The sequence below is a fragment of the Nanorana parkeri genome, unplaced genomic scaffold, assembly GCF_000935625.1.
Source record: "Nanorana parkeri isolate BGI_ZX_2015 unplaced genomic scaffold, ASM93562v1 scaffold261, whole genome shotgun sequence".
Taxonomy (NCBI): Eukaryota; Metazoa; Chordata; class Amphibia; order Anura; family Dicroglossidae; genus Nanorana; species Nanorana parkeri.
This window is the reverse complement of record NW_017306529.1, coordinates 306,131-319,182: the sequence shown is the minus strand read 5'-3', so window position 1 is coordinate 319,182 and position 13,052 is coordinate 306,131. Positions and strand designations below refer to the sequence as shown.

The window sequence follows — 13,052 nt, the reverse complement described above, 5'->3', positions numbered from 1 at the left end:
TGGGAAGAGATGGCACCAGAATGCAATTTACAGGATTTAAAGGATCCACTACTGATAGCTTGGTGCCAAATACAGCATACCTTCAGAGGTCTAGTGGAGCCAATGTCTCAATGGATCAGGGCTTTTTTGGTGGTGAAAAAGGGACCTACTCAATTTTAGGTGGGTAGTCATAATGTTGTTCATCTGTGTATTTAGCTATGTATGTATTTGGGTGGGTAGTCATAATGTTATTGTATATGTGTGCGTGTATATACACCACTTCTAATGATGCTCTATTGCTGGCTGCAATCACCAGGGATCTATTTTTCATTGCTGTAGAGAAGGGTCTAAATCGGGTGTTGGCATTTGTTACTCATATTTCTGTATACAGTGGTGATGCAGTTTAATCCGAGTGATATCATTAAACAATGCTATGTCACAAAGCTAAAAAAGCTTTATGTAATTCCTGATCATTTTCAACATGAAAGTCTTTAACAAGAAAAATGCCAATACTTAGTACTTGGGTGTACAGTATATACAGAAAGTCCTAGTGTAAGGGTAAGAAACTTAGAACTGAGAGGTCAGAAATTGTAATCTGCAAATTTTGTTTTAGTAACTTGCATTTCACACATTGAAACCCAAGCTTCCACTTTTATCTGTTAGGAAGCTTATGTCATAATTCAATTTACCAAAGCAAATCTAATATTTCAGCATAACATGACCTAGTGAAGGTTACCTTCACTTTACCTTACTCCTGCTTGGTGCTCTTCTCAACGGCTTTGCCGCAACATTAAGACACCATTGCCTTTTAAAGCGTATCCTGTACATGATAATTAGTATAATGAAGGGACTGACTGAGACAGCTGAATTAAAAGCAAGTACATTAGGGAAATCAGAGAATATGAAAATGCACAGACAGCAAATTTTGTGTAATCTGCTTAAATATCTTTTGTCCTCACCCGATGGAATGTAGCATGACTTCTAATGCAGTCTGATTTTCCATTAGTAATTTATAATTATAGGTTTCAGATAATGAACAAATATAAGATATGACTGGGATGCTGTGTGGCTAATTTAGCTATGGGTGAGGTTACGTTGGTGTGTTTACACTGTTAACATCCTGAAGAGCATTGCATTGATCATTTAAACTACCAGAAAAAGATAAAATGGTAACATCATGATGGCAATTTAAAAGTATTTTCTTAAGTAGGAAGCACCAAAACGCCAATGCTGGATATACCTTGTCTTTATGTTTTACACTCTGGCATCAAAAAAATAAAGTAATGTGTGTACAAAAATTACAGTTGTCATTAAGGTTTGTTTTTTTATGACACCTGTGTTAAATCCCACTTTACATTGGCAGTTGGATGTACGGAAACCTGGATTGGGTAATTTGTACTACAGAACGTGCTTGTTCTACCAGAAATGCAGTGTCCTTGTCACTCCCATGGAGCCCAACAGAAAGCACAAACAATCATCTTCTGTAGATTACTAATCCCATCAGCCTAAATGTAGAACAATCTTGCATTCTCGAGCTTTCCATTACATTTGTTTGTGAACTGCTACACTAGAGAAACATTTATATGGTCCAGTAAGAACTGGGCACAATAAATGTGAATACAACAAATGGACTAGATGATTTACACCCAATGAACTCAATTTAGCCCAATCATTTCTAACTCCATTGTTTCTAATTTTTAAAGGCAATAATGACTTAGTACCAAAGGAATGATGTAAAACGAATGAGGTACCTATATTTATGTCTTCAGACAGTAATTAGACATGCAAGTTTTTAAATTGTTTATTTTAGGGACTGGTAAATGACCAAAAATTATGTACTACAAAATATCAGCATTAGCCATTATGGATTTATGAAACAAAAATGTGGTCAAACAAATCTTTTATTTTGAAGGCTGTAAGAAGGGTTAGCTGTGGATATAGTTTATTTGGAGTTTGCTAAATTGGTCTATTAATATTTGCTTAACACTTGTATTTTATTAAATTCGCCCATCATTTTCAAAGAGGATATATCCAACATTTTCAAAAGGTATTTGTCTTGTTCACAGATAACGATTTGCATCACACTTAACAAGATTCACTCATTAGTAGTCGCATACAATATAATAGAGATACCTGAATAACAAATGAGATCCACCCATCAGCAGTCGCATGCCAGTTAAAGGGATATTCCACTAACAAACCAGATTCACCCATTCAGTAATCATTTTCAAAGAGGATGTGTATAACCCAGCATGTCTGTTTTGGGATCAAATGGTACACGAGGCCAACAACACGTATACTTCAAGAAAAAAAGATTGTATGGGAAGTACAAAAATCTTTTCTTTAGCCTATTGAAAGACACAGGAATTCAAGCGTTATGGGATGCTCAGAAACAGTCCAAGTGAGGAGTGGGCAACAGCCACTAGAAGATCCAACAAATGTAGGAACAATCTAATAATGGAGCATCTGAAGGAATCAATGTCCAAATAGAGGCTTGATGAAGAAGGGTCATACAAGATAGGAAAACTGACATGACCAAGGGGAAAACAAAAGAACAGCCTCAAGGGCCAGACCAGGACAGAGAACCTCTAGGGTGAGAGAAATACTTATACCTTGTGCCCAAGCAGCTGAAGGACCAACCAGAAATCCATTCAAAATGTAAGGGGAAAACATAAAATCTAAAAGGAAGAAAACTAGGCCAACCGCAAATGTCATCAAGAAAAAAAATTTACTAAACCAAATCCCAGGAGACAAAAGTTTTGCTAGACAACAAAGTCTAAAAAAAAAAGGACTGGTCACTGAATAAGGATCAAGGCTAGCATTCCTACCCCTTGACTTCAGGGAAAGGAAAGATCATAAGAATAAAAGGTTGACCAGATTTTCAATTTTGCTAAATTGTAAAAAACAAAAAGCTGCCCCTTTTGGCTTAAGGTATGTAAACTCAATTCCACAAACTTAACTTATTTGATCCATTTTACCCTTCTCTTGAAAGTATTTGGTTATAACTGGTGGGTAAGTGCAAAAAATACCTGGTAATCCTGAGTGAAATCCAGTGAGCTTGTAACTTCCTGTAGTGAACTAACAGTACTTCCTCTGCAGTGAATTTCTAAGAATTGTCATCCCTTCCCAACAGAGGAAGGGGTTCTGTAGTCAGTCAGGACTGGAAAGCAGCCTAGGGTTACGATGCTCCTCCACAGTGAGTGGGCATGGTCACCCTAGAACAGGAAGTGTATTACTGCCAGGAAACTAAAGGCAAAAGTGTGAAAAACAAAAAACCTATCCACCCACCACAGACAAGTAAACTTAAATATATTATTTTTTTGTTCTTTGGTTTAGACACTCAGGGGTTGCCATTGTGAACCCTCTCCTGAAGATGCTAGCTGTCACTATAAGATACTGAACCTCTGGCTCCAGTGCTTCGAGTTACTGATCTAGTATGTATTTTGTCAGAATATAGTCTCATATCTATATACTTGTCCGGGATAGTGACCGAATGTATTCAAGCCAAAAGGTCAACTTGACAGCCAGGTAACGAGCATGAATGAGATCTCAGCCATTGCCACTTCTATTTCTCCCAGGTTTCCTTTCAAGTCACTTGGGTGATGCACACAGTTTTTAGTGGTGCCTAATTCAATTTTTATTCAGCCAAATATTTTAGCTGTTTTTTGTTTTCTTTAAACCCAAGAACTGATTAATGAAACCTCACATTTTTCCTCAATGCCAAAGGCACATTGATAATATGTGTTAAAATGTTATGATATCTGAAAAATCCTTGAGGTGCTTTATAACCAGTGTAATTTACAAAGAGTTCCCCTGGGATATAAATTAGTCTCAGACTAGGACTTTACTAGTAATTGCATTTGTAACCATTTGCTCCCCTATCCATCTCTCTCAAAATTCACCAATTATGTGGTTTCAGTATTTTCCAATTCATTGGGTCGGCTAAAATGCAATTCTAATTTCAAACCAGCAGTTTCTTGAATGCACTCGACATTAAGTATGCAATGGAGAATACAAGCAACAGAAACCATTTTGTTCTGTTTATCTCTTGAGGGAACAAGAAAATTTCTCATTGTTCAACTTGCATATTATGGAAATTTGCAGCTGGGGATTGTTTTGCTTTGATTAGGTCATCTGATAAGCCCAATGCTACAAATAGCTGATTAATGCAATTGCAATATTTACTTGTGCATGCCATGTTTTATTTATTATTAGGTTATATAGAACTGTCACAAATGCATATCTGTTACTCAGCAGCTCATTGGAGTTCATACCAAGCAGAGAATGAATATAGATCTTCAAAACTGATTGTGTGTTTAAGCAATGCTGCTAGAAGTATCAGGCCTTTTTGTATGGCGAATAATTATAAAGCATTCTTTGCACAATAGTATTCTAGTTTTAAATATGATAAAGTGCTTTTCTTCCATAGTCAAACAAACAAGCCTCTCATTTCATTTTTCTTTCACAAAGGTTTTATTAGGATGACATATTAACAGTAGATATTGTGCAGAAGTAAATATAACTCTTATAGGGGGGAGTTCAGGCCCTGGACATTTTAAAGACTTCTGTAAGCAGAAATTAAAGGAAAAAGGGAAGGGGAAAGAAAGAAAGAGGGGGATGCTATCAAATTAGCATATTACACCAACAAATACAAACCACCCTGTATTCCTGTCAAGGAGACATTCACAAAAGCAGTATTGCAAAAGGAGCGGTCCTAAGTAGGACAAAATAAGCAAAACAATATGCCCATGAAGGCCTTGGCTCCAGAGTGCAGGGGGATAAAAAGTTTAGAACAGAGCACGTTATCAACTCCCAGATCCAATAAAGAAATTAACTGCCCCAGCAACACTAAAACACTAAGTGTTCAAAACAATGTAATGTGCTGATAAACAGAAAAATAAAAAGGTTCAATATAAATCCCCAACACAATTTCCCATACATGGTTAAATGCAAGAATAAAGGTAATAGTGGGTTGCATTAAGAGCAATAACACAAAGGGGAGCAAAATCAATGACATTTGTAACCATAAAGTCTCTAGAGCAGCAGAAAGAAAAACAAAAGGGGGGGTGGGGGGGAGGAGAGAGAGAGAGAGAGAGAAAGGACAAAGGAAATAAGGGAAGGGGGAAGGGCAAGGGCAGACAAAATGGGTAAAACGTCAAAGAAGGTAGGGCTGGGTGCCACTCTGAGGGAATTGGGAATACCATAAAACTTTTGCGTGGTATACACGAGTAATGGACACACAAAAGAAAGGAAGCCTATCCACCATCCTGGCTGCCTGAAAACTTCAGTCATTAAATTGAAGAGTATAGAATGGGCTAGGACACTGAAGAGGGTGGAAGAGTCAAGAGGGCCAAATAAGAGGAAAATTCAGGTGAGTGAGGTATGATATGGAGCTTAAGGGAAAACCATAGCAGTAGCACCAACTATAAATATACATTAAAACGCCACAATAAAAAAAACACAGTAAAAATGAATGTAATCTCCCTTGAACATAACTTACGAAGGCTATTGAAACTGGACAGCCAAATCTATTTATGTGGGATAAGAGGGAGGAAAGACTAAACTAGTGACTCGTACAATCGGAGATTCCTGTGGAAAGGCCATAGAAATGGGGAAAAAAAGCGAATAAAAAGAGGAAAGGAGCAGAGGAAAAGGCAGTCAAAGATAAAGATCAAGAGATAAAGATCAAGAAAGAGTAGGATTGGGGAAAAACGGGAGAAGACTAGAGTAAAAGATTAGGAAGACTCCTTTCTAAAAGAAACTCATGAAATATAGTTGCCTGGATATCACCGTTAATAATGTAGGAGCGGTAGAAAGGAAGTCGCTATTCTGGTAGACAATGTGACCCAATAGGAAGTAATAAGTAATAGGACTCATTGGCCCACCAGTAATCTAGCAGGCCAATGAGACCCAATAGTGAGGATCTTCCTGGTGAACAAGGCATGACTTTGGGTATAGGGAAGCACCGTAATAGTAACAATAAACATAAAGAATATGTATAAATCAGGGGATCGGAAGCATCATTACAAAAAGTAAAAAACAATTGTCCTAGGAGCATAATGGGATAACAAGATAGAGGGTAAGTATTGCCAATAAAAAAAAACTCAATGTCGGTTGATGCCGATAAGGCTTTTGACCGCCTGAGTTGGCACTTTCTCAAACACTCCTTGTTACAGATTGGTATACGACCCCTCATGCTCTGTAACATCATGGCCCTGTACTCTCGCCCCTCAGCACGTGTCCGGGTCAATGGCTCTCTGTCTCCGAGTTTCCAGATCTCCAATGGCACCAGACAGGGATGCCCGCTCTCCCCTCTCCTGTACGTGCTTACCATGGAGCATTTGGCAGTCGCCATCCGCCAAAACACGACAATACCAGGTCTGAAGGTGGGGCCCATGCGCTCTAAATTAGCGCTCTTCGCAGATGATCTACTCTTATATGTGACTAGTCCCCATACGGCTATGCCCTCTATTCTACAGGAATTTGCCCGATTTGGTACATTTAGTAACTTCAAAGTGAACCTGTCCAAATCAGAAATACTCAATGTGTCTCTGACGCCCAGGGAATTGCGTGCACTGCGCACAAACTTCCCGTTCAGAATATGCCCCACTTCTGTGAAGTATCTGGGGGTCCACCTTCCCGAAGATCCCTCCCAGCTGTTCGCCCTAAACTATGACCCTCTCCTTCGCAAAACCGCCCTAGACTTAGCAGGGTATAACCGGAAAAACATCTCCTGGTTGGGTAGGATCAATGCCCTAAAAATGGATGTTGTCCCCAGATTTGTATACCTTTTCCAGGCGCTGCCGATCCTCCCCCCATCATCCTTTTTCAGAAACCTGCAACGGATTTTTACAACTTTTATTTGGGGCTCGTCACGCCCGAGGGTGAGCTACAGAATATTGTCCTTACCCAAACATAGGGGGGGTGCGGGAGCTCCAGACATACGCAATTACCATGCGGCATCTCTTCTACTCCGCATTTCGGACTGGTTCCACAGGGCCAATGACAAACAGTGGGTCAAGATTGAGGGAGTGATTGCCGCGTCAGACCTAACTGCAATCCCCTGGATTCCCCCGGCTTCTCGTACTATGCCATCGCCACCGCCTATTCTGACTCTCCACGCACTGCGCCTGTGGGATCGGTGGGTATCCCGTTGTGGAATTTCCTCCTATACTGGACCCATGACCCCACTTTTTAACAATCCAGCCTTTCCTCCTGCTCTTCATAGAAGCTCGTTTGGCCGGTGGACTAGGGAATCTCACAGACGACTGGTGGTGGCCATGAGAGAACACACGTCAGATCCACCCGTCGGCAATATGTGGTTGACCGATAGGCAATTCCACTCCTTTGTGGCCTCCTTCCCTCAGCCGGAAGCTCTGGAGGCGGAGCCTACGGCTTTCGACTCTATTCTTCTACAATCCTCCCCCCCTACACACACCATCTCGATACTTTACTCTCTCCTCTCAGCTCTCTCCTCTTCGGAGCGTCCGAGTTATGTCCGGAGGTGGGAGAGTGAACTTGACCCTCCCCATTAGCGAGGAGGAGTGGGGGAGATCTTTTGTTCTCTCACACTCCCTCTCCGTCGCAAGTAAAGCCCAGGAGAAAAACCTAAAAATTCTAACTAGATGGTATAGATGCCCTGCGGTGTTACACAGCTACTATCCTCAGGTTCCAGACTCATGCTGGCGTTGCCAAGCCTCACCCGGGGATATGACCCACATCTGGTGGAGCTGCCCTCCGATAAAGGCGTTCTGGCAACAGGTGCTGGACATCTACCACAGAGTGACAGGTTCCGAGACCGCTAATGACCCCAAGGTTACGCTGTTGAGTATGATACCAGGCCCACTCACTGATTAGACGGAATAGAAGGTGTAGGTTTTACCCCGAATATACCATTGCCATATAACACGCTGTCTATCATGTAATCCTATGCAAATTCATGATGTTACGGGCTAATTATCCGCCTTGGATACTAGGCTCTGTGTATGTATATATGTCTGTTTGTAAAAACCTTTAATAAACACTTATTGGATTAAAAAAAAACTCAAAAAAAAAGGACAGGATTTCCAAGAAAGTGCTGAGTACGTGAAGTGCCACGGTTCATTAGGGCAAACATGAAAGTGACAAACCAGTAATAAGACTGACTTACAAGGGGACAGAAATGAAAAGGATTTGTTCAGAGGTAAGGGAAACATGAAGCGCAAAGTATAAAGTGTGTCTATGTAGTCAGCCAAAAGGTTTGTAAGGGTTGGTGGAGAGTTTCCAAACATAGTCCAAATATAAATCGAGGTATGGGGAGTAAGCATTTTTTAAACTGCTGTATGAAAATGTTCCCAGGCAGAAAATTAAAAATGAAGGGCTTGGTCCGTTAGAAGTATAGTCTTAACTATTATGGAACAGCAAGCCAATTAAACTCGAGAGGGAAAATCCCATAAAGTAAAAGCCAGGTAAGAAGTTAAGAATACTCCTTTATTTGGAGACCAGTGAAAGGCTAGCAATTGCAGGCAATAAAGTGCTTAGGAACTGTAGGAAGCTGGAGCGGTTTCAAGACAAGAGGGTACTGCTTGGAATGGGCGTTTTGGCATCTGGGTAGAATGATGGGACAAGGCCACCGTGGGAGTTGGAAGCCAAGTTCCTGAAAACACTTCCGAAGATCTGAAAGTGAGGATGCTTGTTGAAGACCCGGCGGTGTTTGATGTTACTTGCCTATAAAATCTGAATAAAGCGCTGCAGACTGACTTTTTTTTTAAAATTTGTGGTTTTCGATGGAAAGCATCGGCGTGGCCGAATTACACCATCTTCCAGATTGTCGGCAAGAGTTTCAAGCTCACCGCTGAGGTATTTTCTTTTTTGTGACTTTCAAGGACCGTCCTCGCATCATCCATACGGTGTTCGAGGGAGTGCGACCAATACTTTTATTTTCACGAGCAAGCCCGCCAAAAGCTTTTGGGAAGCTATCAGTCTTTTCAGTTACTATGGAGTGGAATCTAGTGAGTAGGACTTGTCCACAGGGTCCCCTGGAGTGGTCAGGCTAGAAGGATATTGGCAGAGACTGCCATCCAGAGATGCTGAATCGCCTGTGGAGAGCCACGTGGTTTCGTCTGCGCCAGACCCAGCCGCTGCAATCTTGGAAGATTAAGCCCCCGGGGTTTTTGGTCCAGTTTTCTGCCTTTGTTTTATTGTTGATTGCCCAAGCATAACCAGGATGCAGAGGGTGGTATTCTTGGCATGGTAGGAGTATGGAGACCATGTTGTAGGTTTCAGAGCCTGTAGCGGGGGAGGAAAGCCCAGGTGGCATAGAGCCAATCCTTCATGCAGCCATAATGGATCGCTGCCCGAATGCGCCCCACCTTTCATATTCCTTTTGAAAACTGTGTAGATAATACATGTAATAATATGTATGTGGTATTAGAATTTTTTATTGTCCCCCCACATTTATATGCGGGCTAAGGAACAAACTTGACAGTGATGGCGCTTAGGATGAACTAGATCACTGCCAGGGGCTCTTATAGTAGTCATGTTTTATTCATATATGGTTTAAAACAAAATTGAAGAAAAACTGTTGCAACTACTCAAGCACCCCGGGCAAAGAAAAGATCTGCATAAAAAATTGTTACCAAGCACTATTAGTATAGATTGTATTTCTATATGCGTTATATGGAAATATAAACTGGTAGACTTTTGTCGGGAAAAAAATATCTGTTTCCAGACTTAGTTCAATTCTCTAATAGTTAATTGGGTGAAATTGACCATTCTTTACCACAATGATGAAAAAAATTGATCAGGATGGAAATGATGCAAATGTTAAAATCAATGAAATTTCGAATGTCTGTTCAGATATTTGCATAAACATTCATACAAAAATCTACCAGTGTATGGCCAGCTGTAATGGTTCTTCATAATAACAACGCATCCCTTGCAAGCCTTTTATTACATTGAATATTGAAGTGATATTGAAGTCAAGTGTTTTAAGTTCTTTCAAATGCTAATTAAATCACTTACAATGGATGTTGCTCCTTGATAAGTGTTTCCTGCTAAATCAGCTGGTCTCCTGAACACTGGTCCTGATATATTTTAGGGTGGCTCTTTTTCCTGACGAGGTCCTATGGGGCCCCCCTTGTGTGCTAGTAAGCTGTGTCTGTCTCCACAAACACACAGGCAAAGTAAGGCAAGCCTTTCTCCTGCTTCTGTCTCTCTACTCCTTCCGTCTCCCCACTCCTTCCTCTCTCTTCTCCAAGCTAGTAAGATGTTAGAGACTACTGGAGACTGCTCTGCCTTGTGATCTTGTACTGGTCAAGAAGTTTAGGGAAGTTGAGCTGACAGAGTTGAAGCTGTTTGAACACTTGACTGTAAATGCTTGGGCAAAAATGTAAAGAAATACTTTGCTGAACAATATATTTAATTTGGGTTAATTATTGAAAAAAGTTTTGAGTTTAATAAACGTTAACTGTACAATACCAGATGATCCTTCCAGCAGCCTGTTCTAACCATATACGCATGACGGCTAGGGTTGCCACCCGTACGGTTTTTGCCCGAACAGTACGGTTTTGTAAACCTGTGCACGGGTGGGAGCCCACCTCCTACCCTGGCACAGTATTCAAACCGGAGCTGTGGCTCCCTAAGAAGCTGCATACCGCTGGCCGTCTGTATTGTGATGGCCGCAGTGCTCATCTGCCTGTCTCCTCCTCCTGTGGCATTATCTCCTCCCAGCTCTGACATCACATCCTGCAGGTACCGAGGGAGGACAAACAGAGACCGAGAGCGCAGGCACAGGCAAGTTTTACAGTTCATGAATGCAGGGGGCTGGGACAGACAGTGGGTACTGGGACAGACAGTGGGTACTGGGACAAATGTGTATTGCATTTACATTACATGTCACTGAACAGTGTTGAGTGATATGCTGTGTGATTGCAATACACATTTTACTAATATATTTATGTACTTGTACTACCTGATAAATCATACAATGAGATTTAAATGAAAAGTCTTATTGTCACAGCCCACCTGAGAGCCGCATAGCCCACCCAAGAGTGCACACAGCCCACCTGAGAGCCGCATAGCCCACCCAAGAGTGCACACAGCCCACCTGAGAGCCACACAGCCCACCTGAGAGCCGCATAGCCCACCCAAGAGTGCACACAGCCCACCTGAGAGCCGCACAGGCGTCAACCCAGAACACAAAATATATAGCTTCATATTATTGTGTATTGCTGTAGTCCTTACTCCGTATCCTGGCTGCCTCTCCTCACTATTCTCCCCCCCCCCAAAAAAAATTGCTGCGCGTGGCGCTAGAGTGTTCGGGTTTCACTTGAAGAAAAGGTGGCAATCCTAATGACAGCGAATAATAGAGTACTTCCTGGTTAATCTGTTGTCTTTATCTGTGTTCTCCCTGAATCAGTGTACAGGATGCTTTACCGACAGTCCTGTACACTACTCTAGTCGAGCTCTGTAATCACAGGCAGCCATGCGCCCCAACCTGCCCCACATGTTGTTTGACAGCAGCTAATGTAGCTACAGAGTGTCCTTTTCAATCTCCTCTGTTCCCTGCTCTCTTGGCATTCTTGAAAGAAGTGGGGATGGCGCTCATGTGACTGCCGATTATAAACTTAGACAAAGGTGTGTTTTTGTTTGTTCTTTTTTTTTCTTCTGGATTTATTTCATAACTCATGTTTAAGGCAGCAGGATTATAATGTTTTTGTTATGGAGTTTAACTTTTCAGATACTTTAGACCCCAGAATACAAATTTAATATATTGCAGCTTACCGTTCTTAGACGTAGTGGCTGCATTAGTTTTCTATTTCAGGCTCTTTTTTTTTTTTTTACCTGGTGATCCTGCCAATAACACACTTACAGTCCTAGGGGAGCAACATTTACTTACTGTACTGCATCTATTGAAGAGCAGAGTTGTCGCCCTAGGCTGCTCTTCTGAGTTGAGACTACAAATACCCATCCTCTCCCATCTCCGTACAAAGAGGGGTGCTGCTTTGTGGTTCACAGACAATGGCTAAAGCTGATGAGAGGAAGTGACCAGGACACAAATTAATTCTGTCCTTGTAGAAAATGTATTTCACGTGAAAAAAGGAAAATGAATGCAGCCGTCGCACCTTTTGAACTAGTAAGCTTAGATAGAATACATTTTTATTCTTTGGTTTAGATGTACTTTTAAGTAGGGAAGCACAGATACCATTTTTTCAGTGTAAGCGTAACTATATCTTTCGGTACTCGCCGATACCGGTAGTTCCGCTAGCATGGAGCCGGCTTCCCGGTCAATCGGGAAGCCGAGTGGCGTGTCATTCATTACCCACCGCCCAGCTCCTTGATTGCCCAGGAAGCCGCCTCCATGTTCCCTCGTGGCACTGCCGGTCACGAAATCTCCCTCTGAATGGAAGTTCTGGTATCGGAGCATTTGGGCGAGTACAACTACTCGCCCATCACCGATACCAATACCAGTATCGGTGCATCCCTACTTTTAGGAATTTAGGAATGCTGAACAACTCAAGTCAGTACAAAGATTGCATGTCAATGCACTGCAATGAATGTCTTTTTAATTGTGAGAATTCCTTTGTGGAAGTTTTTTTTTTTTTTTCTTAGCCAGTACCAAAACTTGGCATCAGTGGGCCTTATATTTTAAAGTTAATGAGGGTAGTTTATTAATGAGGGTAGTTTATCAAAACTGGAACAGACACAAGCTAATTGGTTGCCATGGACAACTGCTCTAGAGTCTTTCTCAAAGCTTCTATTTCGCATTCTCAAAGCTTAACTGAACAAACTGAAGAGAGACAGGGACTTGTTACTATGGGCAACTGCTCTAGATTCTGTCTGCTCCAGTTTTGATAAATTTACATGCAGATCTCGGTCTGTAAAGTGTTTTTTTTTTTTTGTTTTTTTGCTATCGCCTAATTCATCAGTACACACGTTTTGTCCTGTACAAGTCCAGTTGACCGGGGCTACTACTAGCTATATAATAACCTGGATAAAGGAGACTATTCACAGAAATAACATGTTAAAATTTAAGATTGTAGTGGTTGGTTGGGTCTACATATACAGTAAACCTTTTTTTTATGGGGGGGGGG

At 41.5% G+C, this 13,052-nt stretch overlaps 1 protein-coding gene and 1 long non-coding RNA gene across 4 annotated transcripts in view; one reads left to right on the top strand and one right to left on the bottom strand.

Annotated features, from left to right (window-relative positions):
- Positions 1-13,052, top strand: part of LOC108787438 (serine/threonine-protein phosphatase 2A 55 kDa regulatory subunit B beta isoform) — a 285,509-nt gene that overhangs the window by 120,928 nt on the left and 151,529 nt on the right. The gene's annotated exons all lie outside the window — the stretch shown is intronic.
- The window catches only part of LOC108787439, a 17,302-nt gene continuing 16,106 nt past the window's right edge, over positions 11,857-13,052 (bottom strand). The window contains exon 3 of the long non-coding RNA XR_001941258.1: positions 11,857-11,867. This is a non-coding gene — a long non-coding RNA (uncharacterized LOC108787439). The remainder of the gene's footprint in view (positions 11,868-13,052) is intronic.